Raw genomic sequence first — 22,121 nt, 5'->3', positions numbered from 1 at the left:
GCAGTGGTTCAGAAAAACTCTACTAAGTATACATGCTGCACAAGAAGGCAGTGAGGTCATGGTCAAAAACAGGGATGTGTGCAGTATACAGTACCAACCTGTTCCTGTTGGAACGTTGGACAGGAAGATACACACTGCCATCACTTGTTGTGCTCTCTTGTGCCAAAGCTGTGCCTTGCTTAGCTCTCTCTGTCTCTCTCTCTGCCCGCTGATGCCAGCTCATGCATGTGCCAAGCCCTCCACTAGACACTAGGCATTATGCACGCCCAACACAGCTGATACACACACAAATCCTGGATACAATCATTCCAAAACAGTTTTTATGATCAAAACACATTTGTATTTACTGCAAGTAACGTACAGTCATGACACCACCAGCCAGTTTTTCCACTACACTGGGTGATGCTGATTAGTCAGCATTACTGAATAAAAAGATAAGGGATCTGCCATCACTTCAGGTTTAGTCAAGACAGATAGTATCCCTTTGTGTATGTATACATCAAAACATGGGCATATTTAGACATGTATTCCTGCCTTAACACTCCGGAAAAACAAGTACAGTTAGTTTACTGTATCTTACTATACTGATTGAGGCCGTAATCACTGCCATGGATCAAAACACAATTACAAAACAGTATTACTTTAATATGAAGTGGAATGACATTTTTGTAATAAGTAAATAAAATATTTTATTATTAATAATTCTTAAATAAAATGTATATTCATTCATTTAATAAATAAAAATACAGAAAATATAAATGTGTTATTTTTAAAAAATTATTTATTTATTACACCAAAATTACATTCCATATTGTCTATACTACATGCAAAATACCTAAAAATGTATTGCATTATGCCAAAATATTGAACCGAGTGGAAAAAACATTGATGCTCGACACTTTTTAGAATGACCTTTTCTAGTCTTTGGATTTTTCCATTTAGAAATTCATTTCACACAGGTTGTAGATTATCACATAAAAAATGGACATGATCCACCAAGACAACTAGAACATGTCTAAATAATTATTTTGTGAATTGTTTTGCTTGAAAAGTTTCTTTAAAATAAATGGCACTTGGTTTAATATTTGGTTATGTAATGCAATGACATTCATGTATATTTTTTGTATGTATCTAACGCTGTACTTACTATAAGACACTGACCATTCAGTGCCTAATCAAAAACAAACAAAAAGCACAAATAGGTATATAATCAAATAAATATCAACCAATTTCGGAAGACATCTGTTCACTCTTAACCTGGACGTCTTAACTCAGCAAATTAAATTCTTCATGCGGAGTCTCTCCTCCTCCCCCTCAGCTGCACTTAATCCCAGTGATTAAATCATTTTTCTTCAGCCCTAATTTTGCCTGTTACAGGGCTCTGATGGAGGATGGGCGTGCTCTCTATTGATTGGTGGGTTGAGCAGATTACCCTAATAGCGGGATTACCGCCCACATGTTGACCACGCGTGTTGGAGTTGCTCGGCTGTAGTGCCAGCTCCCCATCAGATGGCCCGGGGGAGCAGCGAAGACATAACACACCACTCAATGAGAGCGTGTGTCTGTTCATCTGTCTGCAGAGTGCGCATTAACAAGTATTTGGCAACTCATTAAGTTCTCTTATTTGCAAACTCATTAGTCATCTCAGCTGTGTTGTCAGTTAAGATGTAGTCAAGTTCACCAATGCTATGATAATTATCACGCATAGCCGCTTTAGAACAACTTGACGACTTGTTTGGAACATGATGGGTCCTGTGACAACCTGTGTAAATGTTAGAACGTTAGCAGGCATAGCCTCGTACGCCCACAGACTATTGGCTGACATCTGATGCATAAGGCACACTAAAATGAGAAACACTTCAGGAGTTTCGAAGTTGTCATATGTTTGGTTGAATTCTACAGGTACATGTGTGTCGCGTTCTTTAACGGTCCGTCTGGAAACAAAGCTCTCGTGTCATCAAACTTCCGCATGGACAATGAACGCTTATCAGGATCAACTAAATGCTGGATTTATATGAAGTTTATATGCTGGAAGTATATACAGTTTGCGGCGCCACTTTTGCAGTTAACTTGCACAACGTTCTTGAATAAATAATTTATTAGATGAACGTACGGTATCGTAGGGACATCGACTTTACATTTTCACTCCCCTAAACATGGCGCACAACAAAACAAACTGTGAATGGTTGCTTTACATTTTGGTCAGATGTCTTCATGGGCAGTCCTTGGCCAATGAAAGCTTCTGCCATCAGTCTGAAGGTCTGGCTACATGAGACTACTACAAATGTGCTGTTCGCTAACAATATACTGCTGGTCACGTATTTCTCACTTCTTTTCACCCCTAAGCGAAGATCGAAAAACAACTTCGCCGTGAGTATATCGGGACCTTTAGTCTGTTTTTGAAACATTACTACTTCTTTTTTGGTAGATCGTTCTGAGAACATTCAAAAGTTCCCCATAATAGTTCCAAAATGATAAAACAAAGAAAAAAATTCCCTTAATGATTTCTCTAAAGTTCACCAAGAACCAAGAAAAAAAAGACATTTTAAAAAAACTTGACATTTTGAAAATTATGAGAACGTTCAGAAATAATGTTATAATAACCACACCCTCAAGCGGTTCCAAACCTGTATGAATTTCTATCTTCTGCTAAACACAAAAGAAAATATTTTGAAGAATGTCGGTGACCAAACAGTTGATGGACCCCATTGACTTTTTTTTCCCTAAGTCAATGGGGCCCATCAACTGTTTGGTTACCGACATTCTTCAAAATATCTTCGTTTGTGTTCAGCAGAAGATAGAAATTCATACAGGTTTGAAACAACTTGAGGGTGAGTAAATGATGACAGAATTATCTACTTTTCCTTTAATAGGAATGCTAGCAAAATGTACTTAGAACATTATCTCCTTAAAGGGATAGTTCATGCAAAAATGAAAATGTATTCACTGTCATGTCGTTCCAAACCTGTATGACTAAAAGAGTAATTTATAACAGAATTATAAAGCTGCTCTTTTCCATATAATGAAAGTGAATGGTGAGTGTCTTATAGGGATGTGCGATACAGCAAAAAAAATCACTATATAATGTTTCATATCATTCAGTATCGATACTTATTGATGAATGTTAATAACTTTTTTTAAACAAAGACCAGTAGAAAAAGTTTGAATTTAACCATTGTATTTTTAATTTACCCATTTTTCAAGGAAAATAAATCATTTTGTTTTTAACAGTCAAAAACTAAATAAAAATTAAACAAATATATTCTTATATCTTATATAAAGATTAAATAAATAACTGTTAAAGAAACTTACAAAATGTGTGCAATGTTAAAGTGTAAACAGAACAATCAAGGTAAACTTTGAGGTAGATACAAACCTCTAAAACTCAAACAAGATAAAAATGTTATGAATGAAATCAATTTCGGCTTTTAGAGTGACCAAACATCAATATGCAATAACCTATATTAACAGATAATAACTATACACAAAACACAATTTTTGTACAAAAATATCAAGTAATACTATTCACATTTAAAACACTAAATATACAAAAATAACTCTCAAATAGTAATATTCACATACATGGCTTCATTACAAATTGTGAGCAAGGATGACAAGTTGGTTATATTATTGTATCATTTGGAGGATTTCTCAAAAGGCATTGTTGCCAAATACCTCTCCATTGTGGACTGCTTGTGGGTTTGTTTGTTGAGGTGAGGTAGATGTAGGCCGTGAAGGACAATATGATGCATATTCCAATGGGTGGAAGCCGTTAAGGTGATGAAATAACAGAAAGGTGATGAAATACAAACAACTGTTGTTCTGATGTTGGTCTGACGTAAAGAAACCAAAAAACTGCCACACTGGCGAGCTGACATGTCCTTTTTTATTCACAATCTCTTCATCGCCGGCAAGCACGGCACTCATTTTTGCATGTGTTCGTGTGTTCTGATGTCACATGGCGATGGCGCAACCGAATCCCACAGCAACGTAACTTGTTATTGGCTGTTTGCTTGTCACTCGTAGCATGCTCCTTTATCAAGGCATATGACTGTTTATGATCCAGAGATGGCACAAGCTTGAGGGTTGTTCGTGCAACCAAACTTAATGTCTATTTACATTTTCATGCATTTAAGTGAAAATATCAAGCGTTATATCAAAAATGTTTTCTACTGTTATCGATAAAGGTGAACCGTCGATAAATACCGATACCGTTTTATCGCCCAGCCCTACCGTCTTATGCCTAGTCTTTTCCTCATGCAAAGCAACCATATGCTTTAAGATGACTTAAAGGGTTAGTTCACCCAGAAATGAAAAGTATCCCATATTTACTCACCCTCAAGCTTTGTCTTTCAGACAAACACAATCGGAGTTAATGGCTCTTCCAAGCTTTATAATGGGAGTTAATAGCACCTTTGAATTTGAAGCCCAAAAAAGTGCATCCATCCATCATAAAAGTAATCCATGAGTTATCCATATTAAGAAAATATCTATATTTATAACTTTATAAACAAAGTTTATTTCTGGCGGAAGAGTGACCTTATGGTCCGACGCATGACATATTGACGAACGCGGAAGCGAGAATTAAAAACGAGAATTTTTAAAGAGAAATGTGGGAGAATATCGATATAAGAGAAGAGGAGCATGAGTTTGTTGCCCAGCCCTATTTTTTTGAACCGCGAGAGGCGTCTACTCTCACCTAAGCTTACGTTACTCCTACATCCTACGTCATACGCCGGGTCAGAGCAACTCGACTCAAGCTGTTACCGGAAGCCAGTGATTATAGTTTATAAAATTATAAATATGGATTCTTTTCCTTACAAAAACGCATCACTTCACTTCAAAAGGCCTTTATTAACCCCCTGGAGCCGTATGGATTACTTGTATGATAGATGGATGCACTTATTTGGGCAAAATCTAATTTCAGTATGACCTTGATTGTGTTTGGCTAAAAGAAAAAAGTCATATACACCTATGGCTTGAGGGTGAGTAAATTAGGGGATAATTTTCATGTTTGGGTGAACTAACCCTTTAATATAGAGTGCACAAATCATATAGACTACTTTTATAATGCTTTTCTATTATTTTTTCGTTCTCTTGGGAGCTTGACAGCCTCAGTCCCTATTCACGTCCATTGTATGGAAAAGAGCAGCTCAGACATTCTGCCTAACATCAACTGTGTTCTACAGAAAAACCATTCATACGGGTTTTAAATGACTTGATGATGAGTAAATGATGATTGTTTAAATGATCCCATTAAGGTAACAATTGAGCATTTACATTTAACTCGCTCGCCGTAATTCAAACCAAAGGTGGATTAAGACCACAATGGAGAGGATTCAGAAAATTTATGGTTATTTCATTTCAGAATTATTGCTCCTGAGGATAAATGGCAAATGACTTTGCCTCTCAAACTGAACTGTGTGTGTGTGTGTGTTTATGAACACCATTTTCCTGATTATGATTCTATTAGACTGGATGTACAACATTCAGCTGTTTATCAAACAGACAGTTATTCAAATTAATCCACAACAGGTAAAACTGCACTTCAGTTGATGACATATACATGACCCAATCCTCCAACCCTCTCTCTCATCTATCTGTTTCTGTACGTGGGTGTGTGCATGTGAGTGTATGTTTAATTTAATGAGCAACAAGGGGTAATGATGCAGCAATGAAACATTTAACAGCTTTGTGACATACTATAATACACATTAAGCATACTGTAGCAATAATGCCAACTCGTTAAATCTATTTCCCTGAATGTTTTAATAATCAACAGAACGCATCATAAAACATTATTGCACACACTTCACCAAAAGGATCTTACATTTGTGACACTCGTTATTACAATATGTCTTCTGAATCCAAATGACACTAATGGCTAAGCAGCCTCATATTGCTTCAGTATAACAAAGGCATTAAAATATTAAAGTTGCAAATGTAAGCTTTTCTTCTCATGTGTCCAGATGGGGGAAGTAGAAGCTTATTCAGGCCATGGAAAAAGAATTCCAGTAATCTACTGCTGATCCTTCACAATGCCACCCTTGTGCCTTTTGTTTTAGCCTCCCTACTGCCTGTACTCAAAGCCACTGATAATGTTAATGGTCCCTTCCTCCAGCTAGCGGATCTCGCGCTATTAGGGGTTTGCGAGAGGACTGGAAATGCTTGTTAAGTCACAGTAGAATGTCGAGGGTCAATTTTGCAAGGTCGCCACAAGTTCAAGCCATAAACCTCAAACAGAAAATAGACTAGTGACAAAGGGAAATGTCAAATTAGGAATGTTATTTAATCCTCTGAATTTACGCGGAAGATGCATAATTTGTCCATATTGCGCATTCTGGGTAGACTTGTACTATTAAATGTCCAATATTCAAATATTTAGATACCTGAGTCTTTTATAGTCACTATATAAACAGTTTGGAATCCATTTCAAATCAAAAGGACAATTCGGCCATCACTGTTTTTAACATAAAAAGGCTGCTCTTTTCATTCTCATTCAGAGAAAAGGATCTTGAAAGACAAAAATACCACATCTTTCGACATTTAAATGGTTGAACCCAAGCCCCCTGGCCCTTTTCAGAAGAAAAACAAATCCACAAAAAAAAAAAAAAGCACTGAACATCTTATCACTTTTCCTTACATCTCAGAACAGTCACAGTTGGGATTTCATAGGTTGCTTAGGTCTCTTTACAACTCGAACAAGCAGTACAACACCCACTCACTCATTCCCGAATGAACAGGCTGTTTGATTTGCACTGTCAAAAGGTGTGTAGTGCGTGAACAGAAGCTGTGTAAACAACTTGCTTCATTGAGGCTGAGCACAGTAACCAGCTGCAAATAAAAGGGAAGTGACTTTATAGCTAAGGTTTATGCAAATATCTCCATTGCAACTGCAAGGTAAGGCTTTTGTCTGTCAGCACAGAACACAAGAATAACTGTTTAGTGTCATCTGTACCTTTTTAACCCACCTCAAATAAATTAGCTAACACAATAAAATATGCAGTTGTTACTTTGAGGAGTTAATTATTTTCACATATCTTCCCTAACTTTTTTTTTCAGAAAAAGCATGCAGTTTGTTGCTTTAGGTTTAAATTACACATGCGCACAGTAAAATTTGGAGATTAAATTAGTTAATTAAGATGTTACCCAATGAAACACCATTTTAGGTCACCTGACAAAACGTTATCCCACAAATATTGCACTTCTAACCATACGAAGCCATACTGTCACACTTGCAATATATGTAAACCAGCAAAGCCAGAACACGCAGAAGTATCCCGTTCAAAGTCATGTTGGCCAGAAACAGACCCCTCATCACAAAGCAAAGGGGTATTAACTAGTATGCTGACGCCATCCCCGCAGCAGCCCCCCAACAGCCCTTATGCCAGCAAATTCACCTCATAATACAACAAGAGAGCCCTGCACATGCCCGTTGGGTCATTTGCCACAAAAACCTCCCTCAAGTTATTTGACTGTTACATGAACTTTCAGCTTCACACAAGCAGATGTTCCTTGGCACCATGACAGCCATGATAATGATAATGCACACACATATCACCCTCCTCCGCTTCATTCTGCTCATTATCATTATCAAACAACACCAAAAACCAGTTTAACAGTTTGTGTCGAAACTAATAAGCATGATAAATAAGAAACCTTCCTTATATGTAAATGAGCATGCAAACTTAAACCCCTAGTTACAATAAAACATTTTTTTTTTTATTTTTTTTTACACTTAAGATTAGAACTAAAGGTTTTCTCAAGTTTAGAGGTTTGTTGAAACTGGCCATAGGTGTTTATTAATCAAAGTTTGCTGGATAATCACATACTGTATAATCAATAGGCCTAATTAGTTTAAGTTTTATAACTGTAAAATGTCTTACCATATGTTTTTATTTATTAAGTGTCCTCATGAAAAATCAGGCATGCACATTCTTTAGGAAGCACGAACATCCTCTGCTGCTTTTCAAACGCTTCATTCATATAGCCTATTCCTTATCCCCGTATAGTGAAGATCCCAATTCAACAGGACCGTTATCCAAAAATTCCCTGTAAATCGCAGTCCGTCGTCCTCCAAAGGCTTTGAGCCTTGATAATGGTAAGCTAAATGCGAACTGACAAGCATCCGACAAGCTTTCAGGGAGAGGGGAGGGGGAAAAAACTGAACAAAACAAAAAAGTAAAGCACCAAAGCCCCGCCCTAGACTGTAATAGCTCTGAAAGTAACATTGGGTTTAGATTTGAGACCATACGAAGCAATTGATCCCTATTGTGTAGCTATTATAAAAAATAATAATCTAATAATAGATCATGTTGAACGTATGCCTAAACATGTCGAAAAAAATCAATAGGAAGATGGAAGATAGCTGTAACCTAATTTAATGCCTGGCATTGCATGGTAGCCTATGCTTTTTCCATCTAAAATAATTGGTTTTCAGTTATGTAGACTATCATGTGTTGCTCTGCATCAACAAGTTTATGTAAATGCACGGCTGTTTTCCTGAGCTTGGCTTGATCATAGTTAAAATATTAACGATTTGTGCAGAATTAATGCATTTTATAGTGCATAGTGACTGTTGTTAAATTAACATGAGTAAAGAGTAAATAAAAGCAAGCTGGTCGTTATATCTGCGTTATAGATAGGCCTAAAGGTTATGAACTCAAGTAAATAAATGTGGCGTCAAGTCGCCTAAAGTTAAAATACACACGAAACTTCGGCTTGCCAACTCAAAAGCTTTTAACATTTCTGAATGATGACAGATATTGGGAACCGGTGGGTTCTTAGGAACAGGTTCCATTTAGCAAATACCGATCTGAATGGTTTTCACAACGTTAAATTCTTGAATGTGCAATCTCGGAACACTGCTGATAGGGTTAACAGTTGTTTAAACAAACATCGCTACTGAATGTAGGCCTACAACGTTGCAGCCAGCATAATCCGATTTCAGAATGATTCTCTTACGAACCGGTTCTTTATAATGAATCAAAAAATACAACGCAACTACTGTAGCTCGAATGACTCTATTACGAGTCGGTTCGTTATAGCGAAACAAAAACATGCAGCGAAACCGGGGTAGAACGATTCCCGAATTAATGACTCTTACGAGTCTGTTTAGTGAATCAAAAACATACAGAGCGATCGTACAAAATGGCTCTTATGAGTCGGTTATTTTTAGTGAATCAAAAGCACTTTAATCTGAGTCATTGTACTAAAACCACAAAGCCTGCTTTCTCACGATTATAATATTTTAAGTAATAAATTAAATAAAATAAACAAATATTATAACCTAATTAGGCGGATTGTAGCCTATATGTTTGCCACCTCTAAAAAGTCTGTGGAAACTCATTAAACACACTCTTTACCAAAAAATGATTTAATTTATTTCTGATTTGTTATAGACGACATGCTATGTAGAAATCAGAAATGATCTATTCGATCTCACCAGCAACAGACTGCTGAGTGCAGCAAATCTACAATTACAATTTCTTACTTCAAAAATGTCTTCCTCAAAAGTATTAAAAGACTCGTTGATGGAATTATGGAATGATACGTATGCAGCAGAATTATTAAATTCCTTCCTATTTATTTCCATACAAATGGTTGAAGCTCTTCAGAAGAGTAACTTCCTAAAAATAGCGCATGGACAAACAGAATGGGTTATGGCAGAGGTTATATGTGAGTGCGACACGACAGGCTATTTACAATAAAGAAGGGAATAATTCAATGTGTGACTATCATTAAAGTGAGTTGCCAATAGAATGATCTCTAATCTTAATCTCAGTTACACCACCAGCGCTGAAACAATGCCTATTCACATCACGACAGCAAGTCCAAGCGAAATCTCTTCGTCCAATCTCCCTTCAAAGTAGCGAACTATTATTAACACATTACATGATCCTACTGTTTATGATCGATTCTTTCTCAGAATTCGATTCGAAACTTACCTCGGTACATATAAATGACGTAATGAAGTTGTGGGGCAACGGCACAAACGCAAGGTGACACTCCGAGATGATGATGACAAACTGAGTGGCATCCGCAGTTTCCAAATGACTACAGCGTTGAAATTGCGAATCAAAGCGATCACATCGTCTTGGTTTGTAGATCGAGGAAACAATGTGATGACATCGACCGACGTTCATCCAGATCGAGACGGATCGACAGCGAAGTGCCCCGTGTGTTTCGTGCGACACCTGGAGCGGCAATGGTTCCGTACCTCCCTCTTTCATTGACTATTGTTTGTTCAGCATAAAGTTAGGTGATCCAGAAGTCTGGCGTTGAGAAGACTTGTAATGGTAATATTACTCTGTAATGGCAATCTCTGTCTGGCAAACAAAGTGATAGTGTATGATGACTGACAGTTTATGATTATAGCTAATGAAATTATTTGGGAAAAGATAACACACATAAGGCTGTATGGCTGTTACATTTTTGTTTCTCTGATCTATTTGCTTTTTCACGATACATTTCAATATACAACAAAAATAAAATAAAAAATAGTTGATGTGTGAATAAAAAGTAATTTTGAGTCAAACTATCTATGTGGTGTAACTAAAAAAGAAAAGCAAAACAAAGTCTAAAAACAAATTAGCCTATTATTATTGCTATGTATTAATATTATTTTTGAAGTAATCCTCTTTTGTTTTGAAGTATTAACCCCATCCCCCAATATATAGATAGATATATGTGCATGCATGTGTGTGTTCAGAAAATAATTTAGTTACTTGAGTTTTTTTTGTTGTTGTTGTTTTTGGCAGAAAAATGATTACATAGATTTAAAAGGGTGCACATGATGTACACACATGCAGGCTTTTCTATATTTTATTTAGAAGTTGCATAATGGTGTGTATTATTTTTTATCATCTTGTTGTAATCTTTATTTATGTGTTACTAGTCCTTTACTTGAATAAACTGATTTTCATAGAGCTGCTCCTTTAAATGCTTTTTTTATTCACCACACTTGCCCTTTAAAAAAACAAACAATGCGATTTAAAGTCAGCAGTCAAACTTTTATCATTTCAGCTCTTTGTTACATAACTTTCAGGCCTGCCATGCAGAAGTGGATCATGCAGTAGTTGTTTGGCTAGAGCTGTTGCAGGACACCTATGTGAAGAGTGGTCATTAGTGGCTCTCACCAGAGGCTGTGACAGCTGTCGCTTGTGGCTGCCGCTGGGCCCCAGTGCCTCCCCCTCGCCCGCTCACAATGCTCCAGTATGAACAGTAGGTCTGAAAAGACATGCAACCTGACTCCCTCATCTCCACTTACCCATCTCATATTTAATCCCAGACTCACCCCTGTCATTAACCACCAGCCACACTACCTCAGGCCCACAGCTTTGATCATTAATCAACGCATTCGCGCAATTATCGAACGCCACAGCTGCCCGCCTAACAATGCGTGTTCTGCTAACTATTGTTTTTTCTCACACATTTCCTATCATATTTAGTATTTTAATACATCATTTATTCTGTCTAATCCTCTTTTGTGTATGCTTGACAAATTAGTAGGGTACAATTAGGCCTGGTCCGTGGTAATCGGGACTGGCACCCTTTTAAGGGCTTGTTTTTGAGATGGAAGTCCATGAGCGAGAGTCGATGGATTTTTTGGTTGTGGGGGAAGGGCAATTTTGAACTCTTTCACCCCACAATTCCTCTCAGGCACACACAAAACCTCACACACAGGAGTCTGGACACAAGGGGGGAAAGATGAGTATAAATTATCACATGTGAAATACAAATGAAACAGTCAAATTTATAACAGGAGCACGGAAAGGGGGGTTACATTTGAGCCTGAGAATGTGTGTCCATTTAAATGTTTGTTTCCAGACCAACAAAATATGTTCTAAGAAACGTTTTGCTAATGTTAACATTAAGTACTGAAAGCATTATTTCTGAATGTTCTGTGAACTTTCAAAACGTCCAACTTTTTCAAACAATGTCAAACAATGTTTGAGAGAGCCTTTGCCAGAACGTTAGCCAAAGTTCTGAGAACGTTCCCTGTTAGCTGGGTTGTTGTTTCAAAGTTTTACATTAAATGCATCCTTTAGGCTGCAACCTATTCAGTTTAATCCCGAGTGTATTTGCATTGCAGACACACTTTGCCCTCACAAAGAACGCTTGTTTCTTCTCCTTCCATTCTTGAGGTGTTTGCATTCTGCAGAATGTGTTTGCATTCTCCTCTGCACTACAGATTCTTCTTGGTTATTAAACATGTGATCTGAAAGCAGCAACCTGTTGTTTTCAACAGCAGAACAACTTTGACTCTGAGAGGTAGTTTAAAGAGAGAGAAGTGGGGGAGGATGCATGTGAATATTCTTCCAGCAGGTCAGAGTTCACAGGCTCCATCAAGAAGTGTAGAATGCTTTTCCTGTTCCCCTCCAACTGTGCGGTTTATAGAGACAACAGAATTACACGTTCAATCAGCTGGTTTAGAACTTGGTGCACTTGAGGTGCAGCCGTTTTATCTGAAAACTACTCGTAAGATGTTTTTTAACTGATGCCATCTCTTGGCACTGTAGTAAAACAGCAAGAATCTACTTTAAATCTGGGACATATAGTAGCCTATCAGTGACATCAGTTACTCTCTGAAGCGGAATATGATGCATCATTTTGTATAGAATGTTGCAGGAAAAGGAAGTCTATATAGGTCAACCCAGCACATGCATTTTGGTTTCTCATTGGTTAAAACATTTCAAACCTGCATTTTATATACTTAACCCCTCTGCTTTAATCCCTTGTTTTGTGATTTGCGGTGTCAGGCCTGTTGCTTTGACAACAGCAGAATGTGGTGAATATTTCATGACGGGGGGAGGGTGAGCGGTGGCCCGCCAAACTTTGACCTGGGGACTAATCTATTCAGACAAAAAGAGGCAGACAGGAGTTGAATCCTGAGACAATTAAGGTGCACTGTGGTCAATTCTTTGTGAGTTCTCTCATTTAAGTGTTATGTTTACACACCGCTCCTGCTGATTTTTCAGCTTTAAAACATTGTTCAGTTGGGTTTTCTGTACTTCTGCATTCTTATAAGTCAGTCTCTTTTGTTTCGGGATTCACTGTCTTACAACAATGGAAACGAAGTAAAACATTTGAAGTCATGAAGTGCTAGAAATTGTGTTGATCGAATCATGTCCTGAACGTAGATTTGATTTACTTGCTTTTTAAGATACTGAAGCACTGATAAAAAGCATTAACGTTACAACATAAACAACACTAAATCTAAACACCTCTGAGATTTTTGTTAATAGCCTTTAGCCCTCTTTGATATGATGTTCGATTTTCCTTCAATTTTTTTGCGCTTTTGGAAAAATCTACAACAATCATCAGATGTTAAAAAGAGCAGTTACATATTGTTATACGTTGGTTTTGAGTTGACACAGATCAACTTTGCATATTAAAGGGGTGATGAACTGAGAAATCAAATTTTCCTTGAGCTTTTGACATATAAGAGGTCATCATACTATAAGAATATCCTGTAAGTTTCAGAACTGAAAACGTCCTTGTTAGTCCAATAAAAGCTGTTATTGACACCAGGCACAGCGAACGACAGGTTTTTCAAAGTGGGGATCTATGACGTCAAAGGGTATCAAACACCGCCTCCGCAGAAGAAGATCAACGCCTACTTCAACACTGCCTGTTTAGCCCCGCCCACCGATTTGCGCATTACATGAAACTCATTATAATATGCAAAACTGTTATCCAATCATAGCAGTGGGTGTTTACTTCCAAGTCTTCAATGTGGCACGCCCATAAAAACCGAACGTTTCAGGAGCTAGGCTCAAAACCAGGGTAGAAAATAGCCTATTACTTTTTCATTTTGATGTTTTTGAATGTGAATGTCATAAGTTGACCTCAGACATCAATATAAAAAATTTAAAAAAGCCAGTTCATGACCCCTTTAAACTGAGAAAATATTGCTAATGTCTATTTTACCGTGGTGGAATTTCAGTAATGCATTTCGTCATTGGGAATTTTTAGAATGGTCTCAATTATGTTGAAGTTATTTATGTGATGATTATTATTATGCAATTATTTATTTATTTGGAAGTATATATAATTGTGTTTATGTACAAATAACACAGATACAGTTTATCTTTCATGTGTTTAATCTACAGAAAGGTCAGGAAATAATTAACTCTTAAAACTGACTAAGGTTGTGGCCCAGATAGCAACATACAATAATGTCGGCCCAGATCCACGTGTACCAGATGTGGGCCGGATCTGGGCCGACACTATGTTGCTGTCTGGGGGTACAATTAAAGGTATGGTAGGCAATTTGTTTTCTAAACAGTTTTTGGTCTAAAATAAATACATGTCCATACATCCGCGCACCCAGCTCGCACAGACATCACACGTCATCAGCGCGTTCCGTTAAGGCTATGCAGAGACAGACAGCCACCGATTGCCAAAAAACAGCAGTCATCCTTTACAGTTCCTCCTGAACCAAAACAACGAGCTTATGTTGCGTTCACACCATATCCTAACCGTAATTACGAGATGGCAACCCGTGACGTTCTACCCAGAGCTGTTCACGTCCTCAGACTCGGATTTATGTTTCTATGTCAACGCTGAAATAAATCTGCAGCAGTCAGGTGGTACAAGTAAGAGCTCTGTAAGTTGTTTACGTTCATTAATATTGCAATGTTATGTGGTTTGAGACACGAGGTAATTTAACGCCATCTCTCGTGACGCTTTGTAGACTCTGCTGTGTGCATAATGTGTTTTGAAGGAGGTGTGGCTTGGGAGACACTCTGAAGGGAAGGTGGGATCTCATGCTTTCAAAGCTAGCTTACTATTGCTAGCCATTCTGAAATTGCCTACCCTACCTTTAACTAAGATTGATAAGGTTGCCAAAGCTATATTGTCTTTATTTAGTATTTTTTTTTATTAGAGCTTTTTTTTGTTGTTGTTGTAAAAAATGTAAAAAAAAAAACTATTTGGAAATATTCCATTTTTAGACCATAATGGGTAGGCCTACCACAGAAGGTTATAAGAATACTTTTTATCTAAAGAGATTTTCTGTGCACATACTGTGTAGCAGGGAAGGTCCCACTGGACCACCTTAAGATTAAGGGCCTTGCTCAAGGGCATTGAGCAAAAAGAGGATCTCAGTAACTCTCCAGGGCCCTTCCTAGTCTGCAATTGAACCTGCAGCCTTTGTTTTCATAGCCTGGATCCTTGACTTGACTCCACCATGGTGGTAAAAAAATTCTAGGCTTATTCAAAGACTGACACTCCCGAACAGAACTTGGAGATGCTGCAGAAACTCTTCTGTCGTCCATTAATGCGCAAATCACATTTATTTGGCCTCTCATCATCCATGAGATGCTTTCATCTGGCAGTGTCTCTTTGTACCTGTAATTAGTTTTGGGACAGGAGATCGACTCTATTAAAACAGCATAAAAAGGTTTGTGTTTCCTTGTCATGGATGCTCAGGAGCTCTGCCTAATAATGGCTGATAGATTTGTTCTGTCAGGCTGCAGAAAAAAACGCTAGTCTGGCATGTTTATGACATTACCTCAGAGTAGGACCAGGGCTGGAGTCAGCCGCTCATGGGCGAAAGGGGTTTATTATGTGTCCTGAAGTCACATAGATAGCTTTGTGGTTCGGACTACACAACAGCTATTATCCAGCTAACAAAAATATGTTCTTAGAACATTTTGCTAATGTTTCTATGAAGTTATGAAAAAATTATTTCTGAATTTTCCATAAAAAAAAAAAAAAAAACGGATAATTTTATCCCCTTGTAAACATTAAGGGAATGTTACTTTTAAATGTTGCCTGAACGTTCCGAAACAAGTACTAACATAAAGAAAAAAAAAATGTTAGACGAACATCCAACTGACCCAGCTTACAAAAAAAAAATTTTCTCGGAACATTTTGCTAACGTTTCTGATTTAGTTATGGAAACGTTATAGTTCTCCGTATGTATTATTCTCTAATGTTCTCTGAAAGTTCAAAACATCATTTTTTTTTTTTTTAAAGTTCACATTTTTAATGCGAACAATAAGGCAACATTCCATTTTATAATTTTGCAAACATTATGGGGACTTTTGAATGTTATGTGAACATTCTGAAACAAATACACTGTAAAACATTATATGATTAATAAGTTATGACTTATTGGTTTTACATTGCTTTACATATGGTTTTACGTTGCTTTAACTCATCAAAATAAGTTAAGCAATTTTCAACTTTTTTATTAGTTATACAAAAATTATACTCTGTTTATTTCATTTAAGTTGAAATGACTTATTCATTCAAGTTGATTGTACTTAAACATTTAAGGCAGTGTAGTAACATAAAACAGAAGTCCAATTAAATCTAAAATAAATTTAAAAACATGCCAAGAGTAATGTAGAAACAGTCTACAGTTTTTTGCTAACATTTTGAGAACATTCCCTGTTAGCTGAGAAAACTTTTCAGATAAAAAGGTGAACGATGTGTAAATATTGTTTTTGTGCTAACGTTTTGAGAACATTGTGAAAGACCAGATAACTCTGAACGAACATTCTAACGTGACTGGAAGAACGTTTGTTCAGAACTTTGAGAGAACCCTTCCAGTTAAAGTTCTGAGAACGCTCCCTGTTAGCTACCTGATTTGATTTGAGTTTTGTTATATGATAATGATAGACTGGGCAGAGAGTTTCAAATATAACATCACCTGCAGGTGACTGACAATGGAGAGCAGCTGTTTAACAGACAGTTTTGCATATCTGCAACCTGGCGGTTAGAAAGAATATGACCCTCCTAGTCACATTACAAAAACACAAAATAACAGTATTGTGTGTGACGTCATGTAGGCCTACCTGTATGTACGCAGCCATTCTCACCTTTGAGAAATGACAGTATTGGGTTCTTAGTTTTCATTCAGAAACCTAATTTATAATGCATTCATAATACACTAGGTTGGCCTAATAACCAGCAAATCTGATCTCTCTCAGACATAGATGTGTGAGGAGGAGGGAGAATCCAGGATGAATGAGAAAGGAAGGGAGGGCTGGGAGAGAGAGAGAGAGAGAGAGAGAGAGAGAGAGAGAGAGAGAGAGAGAGAGGGATAGCAGGGGCGCGGGCAGATGGTCGGGCTGGTGTGGAGTCTTGCTTCGGTGGAAATCCCTGAGTGCTTAACCCCTCCTCCACTAGGGAGAGATGTGTCATGACAACAGTTCTCCCCCTCCCTGCGGCAGATCCTCACTGCTATCACCAATCCGGGCCCCCAGAGGAGAAGAAACAGCTCTGTTGGTCTGCCTCCGCAATACTCTTCACATCTGCATTTGTGCAGGTCCAGGGAGTGGATAGATAGATAGATAGATAGATAGATAGATAGATAGATAGATAGATAGATAGATAGATAGATAGATAGATAGATAGATAGATAGATAGATAGATAGATAGATAGATAGATAGATAGATAGACAGACAGATAGACAGACAGACAGACAGACAGACAGACAATTGAATCATAATGGATGTTTAGGATATTGACCTGAATATTGAGATAAACCTGTGCTTGACTCTTCTCTTAGAGCCACTGATGCCCTCTATTGGCTCACCACAGTCACAACACCCACCTTATGAGCCATGAAAACAGTCACTGCAACAAGTCAAAGATATTACAGTTGTTCTCAGCCTTTTTTTGATTCCATGATCCCATTGTCCCAAGGCCCCCAATGTACAGTAGGTGGAGCTATTTCTGGTATTTATGCTGTAATGACAAAGCTGCTTTGTGTAATGCAATTTATACAATAATAGTTAAATTCCCAAATTCTAGACGTTTCAAGAATGGAATTTTCCAGTAGGCAATGTGTTTTTTTTTTTAATAGATTTTTTTTTTAAATTACTCATAAATAGTCAGTTCTACCTATTTTAGAGCTTGACTACTGGCAAAATGTATATTCATCATATAAATGATAGAATTTATAGAAAAAAAGATAAAAGAGAATAAAGCTTAATTTCAGAAAATAAAATGCTGTAAATAAATAAATAAATAATGAATGAATGAATCAATATTGGATAATTGTGGCATTGATTGTAGGGAGTAAAAAAAAAAAAAAAAAAAAAATATATATATATATATATATATATATATATATATATCCAAGCTTAATATCAAGTAAAAATACAGAATTGTATTGCTAATTAAGGAACAACCATGCAAACTTCACTTCACTATTACACCAAAGGAGGGCAGTGTTTCACGCTTTATAGTAATACTATCTAACACCTGTTGCCATGTGCAACAGTACACAGAGAATAATGGATTTACGCAAGCATTCATCTGTACATGGATGGGCCTCTAGATATTCTAAGAACAGATCAAACATTTATCTTCAAAGAAGCCAATGACACACCATCCTCTTGTGATGTGTTGGGATCATGTTCATAGAATTCGACGTGACAGATCCTCAGGTGTTATAATGAGAAGTCCATTTGTGAACCCTCCAGGTCTCAAGAGCGCGTTTTAAGTCATGAGATACCATGTGATTGTGTGTGTGAAAAGAAAGTCACTTTATCGACCGAGGTGCAGTATTTATCAAAATCTACTGTTCTTGGGTTTTGTTAAATGTTTGGATGATAAGTTTCATGTTGATTGAGTTTTCATGATTAGACATGTAATAGTAGGGTAAAAAGGCTGGGCTGTGTGTGATACTGATGTTGTGAGCTTTAGTCGGTCTTTTCAAATAATTTATTGTTTCTTTTCGTGTTTGTAGGCCCAGATCAAAAAGAGAGTCCACTGAGACGCTATCAAGAGATCTACAAGCTGCACATGTATTTTTATGAGAGAAAGAAAAATCTTTGGTGAGGTGTGAATTCCCATCTCGAATCAATATTTTTCAGTACAGTATTGACATTCTCCACTAAGTAGTTTGTGTTCTGAGAGTGTTATGCACACATTCTATTTTGGTTGTGGTAATGGTGATTACAGATGCTAAACTGTGAAAATGTCCAGTTTACTTCATGTTGGTGCATGTTTTTTTAAAGTTAGCATAATGTTCCTAAAATGTTCTTTTTAATCCTTGTTCCTTTAACCAGCAGCAATAATAATAGCCTAATAATAATTATCATTATTGTTATTATCATGAGCTTTGTAGCAATTAAAATGGGTAGAATTTATGGCAAAGTTATGTTAAATCTTCAGGCAAATACAGTATATACACTCTGACATTTGACACATAAATGAAGTATTTTGAAATCGTTTAGACATTTTCAGTGACCTTTCAAGAGACTTATTTTAAGGGCATTTAAAGAAAAAGCAAGCCGAACACACCATGCAAAGGTCATGGCAATTCTTTTTGCTAGTATTCACTTAGAGAGAATCTCCAAGTCAATGATTTTCTGTCTCTCTTCTTGTTCTTGTTCGTTTTATGTTTTAAAGGAAATGGGCAGTTGACATGACATGCAATTTTACTGTCTTCAAAGAAACAGCCCAATCATTATTTTTGTTATATTTTTATCCTTTGGTTAGACAGAAAAGAACACATTTCCATGAAAAAAAGAAAAAAAGAAAAGAAAAAGATCTTATTCTAATTTTATAGCCATTTTAATTGTTCTGTATTAGTCTCCTCATCTGTACACAGTGTTGAGTAGTAAGTGATTACATGTAATCTGGATTATGTAATCAGATTCAAAATATTAAGTAATTGTAATTAGATTATATTACTTTTTTAAATATTCATAATCAAGACTACAGTTACTTTTGTATTGATTACATGATAACATGTTATGCTCACAATAGCAGTCAATTATTCATAATTAATTGATTCATTAATTCACATAATTTCATATTTACATGCAATGCAGGGATTCCCCATCTTTTTTTGTCTCTTTGACCTAATACGTTTACTTGAAGTTCCCCCTGAGATTTTAAGTTAATAATAATAAAATTAAGATCTGTCATGAACACCCAGTTGTTTTTGATCTTAGATTAATTTTCATTGGCTTTTAGTTTGTTATCTTCAATCGCATGTGTTTTTTTTTGTCTTAGTTTCCCACCAGTCACCAGTTGTCATGGACACTCATCTAATCATCACACCTGTTCGTTATCATCTCATTATCACTGTGTATTTAAGTTGCTCTGTTCCACCCTTCAGTAGTCGGTTGATGTTTGTGTGTGTATAGACATGCTGTCACTTTGTCTGTCTTCATTATCTGAGTTTGCTTTCATTAAAGAACCCTTTCGTTCATTGAAACCCTTTTGAACTCCTCTTCATCTTGTGACAGAACAACCTACTAATGATGGGAATTTCTGATCATTTTACTGACTTTCTCGTTTGATCTCGTTCATCAAAATGAACCAGTGGCGGAGCCAGAGGGGGGTCCGGGGTGGCACTGGACACCCCTGACATGCGATTGGCCACCCCGGGTGCCACCCCAAAATTTTATTTGCTACTGGCAGTTGCTGATGCTGATTTAAAAAAAAAAAATTACGTTCGCCGGCAGCGCGGCGCGCGCGCAGTTTTCAAACGGACGAGCAGAGGACGAGAGATGGTTGCAAGATAGGCTACCGAACTTCACCGAATAAGAAAACATCATATTTGAAGTAAGTTTTTAAGGTTTAGCATCAGGGTGGTTTGCTCCGAATAGCCTACATTAGGCCTAATACACGCATATGCAGTACCTTGCCGTGTGTACGTTACAGTATACAAATGTTCTAGCTAATGTGAGGATAGGAGATCAAAACGCAGGCAAAGAAGAGCAGAAACAAGTGATATCATAATACGATCACTATAGGACTATGAAGCTTTATGGGTGTAGGGTGTTGATGGACTCAATCTACTGTGTTTTGATCATCATTATGAATCTGATCTAGATGTAGTCTTTGATAAAAATGCGATTTTCTCAGCTTTTTGCTCATGTTGCTTTTTATGAAACTTGCCAACATTCAAGTGTTGATAAAAAAAGACGCACAAAGCTAGAATAAAACAATTTTTTGTCTGTTCATTCTTTTGGTATGTTCAGATATTCATACAACAAAATATTCTGGGGTGCCATGAAATTGTGAAAATTACCAAAAACACCATTTTTTTTTTATAGGCTACTGCGAGAAAGAGTTAAGATAAAAATGTTGGTAATTGGATGATGATTAGAATATAAATATGATTGGAATCATATTTTAAATTTGTCATATTTTTGAACAGGGTCAATTAAACATGAAAAGAAAGGGAGAGATATCAGAGTACTTTTTAAATAAGCACAAACATAGTCCAGTCATTTTATGAAAAAAGGTTGAACAAATTGCAACAGAAGCAAACTCAAATAATTTTGTATCCTCAATATGTCCTGAGTAAGGAAAAAAAGTCTAGAAGAATCCCATTAGGGGAAAGTTTCGAAAACTGTTTCTGGGGATTCACTTTTTATTTTACCTTTTGTCCTTTGCATTCTCCTTACCATTGTCTCCTGTTCTTCCCTCAGACTCGTCCCCCAGAAACAGTCCCACAGACCCAGTCCCAAACCCAATCTCTTGCTTCTGTTGAGTTTGCTTCTGTTGCAATTTGTTCAAGGTTGACCCCCATTTTGGCTTAAAATGACTAACAGGCAGATCAGGTGCAAACAGACCCCAGCCCTTGCATCACCACTGGCTAGTCAGAGTCAGTGTGGTCAGACTTCAGGACCAGCAACAGGTCAGAGCATCTACCAGACACAGGCAGTCAATCACATACCCAATTCAGGAATTTAAGTTGAGATGATTTTGCCAGATTAAAAGGATAGTTCACACAAAAATGAACACACAAAAAAAATTATATTTAGAAAGAATAATTATAAATTATTATAAAGAAAGAATTATGTTGTATTAAATCTTCCTAGGATAAGATTTTATATTGATGGGCAATACAATTGTTTACATTTTTCAAGTACAATTAAAAAAACAGTTTTTTTTTGTAAATGTGAGTTTTTTTGTAAATAAACGCAGCAGTACATAACAGACACATGCTACGGTATCTTATCTCCTTGGTGCTTAAGCTTTGTTTTCTGCAAATATTTTGGATGTTCAACACTTATAGACACAAACAGAGTGACCCAATTCCTTCCATAAGCTTTTCTACTGTGTATGTGTGTGTGTACTGTGTACCCCCGAAAGTAGCAGTGGTCACCCCCTGGCCACCCCATGTATAAAACTCTAG

The 22,121-nt window shown here is 36.9% G+C and overlaps 1 protein-coding gene and 1 long non-coding RNA gene across 4 annotated transcripts in view; both read right to left on the bottom strand.

Moving 5' to 3' along the window:
- Window positions 1-10,184, bottom strand: part of znf516 (zinc finger protein 516) — a 46,302-nt gene extending 36,118 nt beyond the window's left edge. For 2 of the 3 annotated variants that reach the window (XM_084130659.1, XM_084130658.1), the window contains exon 1: window positions 7,887-8,119. The gene's annotated coding sequence lies outside the window, so the exon portion shown is untranslated. Of the gene's footprint in view, window positions 1-7,886; window positions 8,120-9,947 lie in introns of those variants that run through there. The other variant, XM_084130660.1, reaches the window with a different exon arrangement.
- The window catches only part of LOC311094136, a 683,555-nt gene that overhangs the window by 595,921 nt on the left and 65,513 nt on the right, over window positions 1-22,121 (bottom strand). The gene's annotated exons all lie outside the window — the stretch shown is intronic.

This window comes from Abramis brama, assembly GCF_963993115.1.
Source record: "Abramis brama genome assembly, chromosome: 12".
NCBI lineage: Eukaryota > Metazoa > Chordata > Actinopteri > Cypriniformes > Leuciscidae > Abramis > Abramis brama.
Note: the sequence above shows the minus strand (reverse complement) of the source record. Positions and strands in the feature narration are given on the sequence as shown.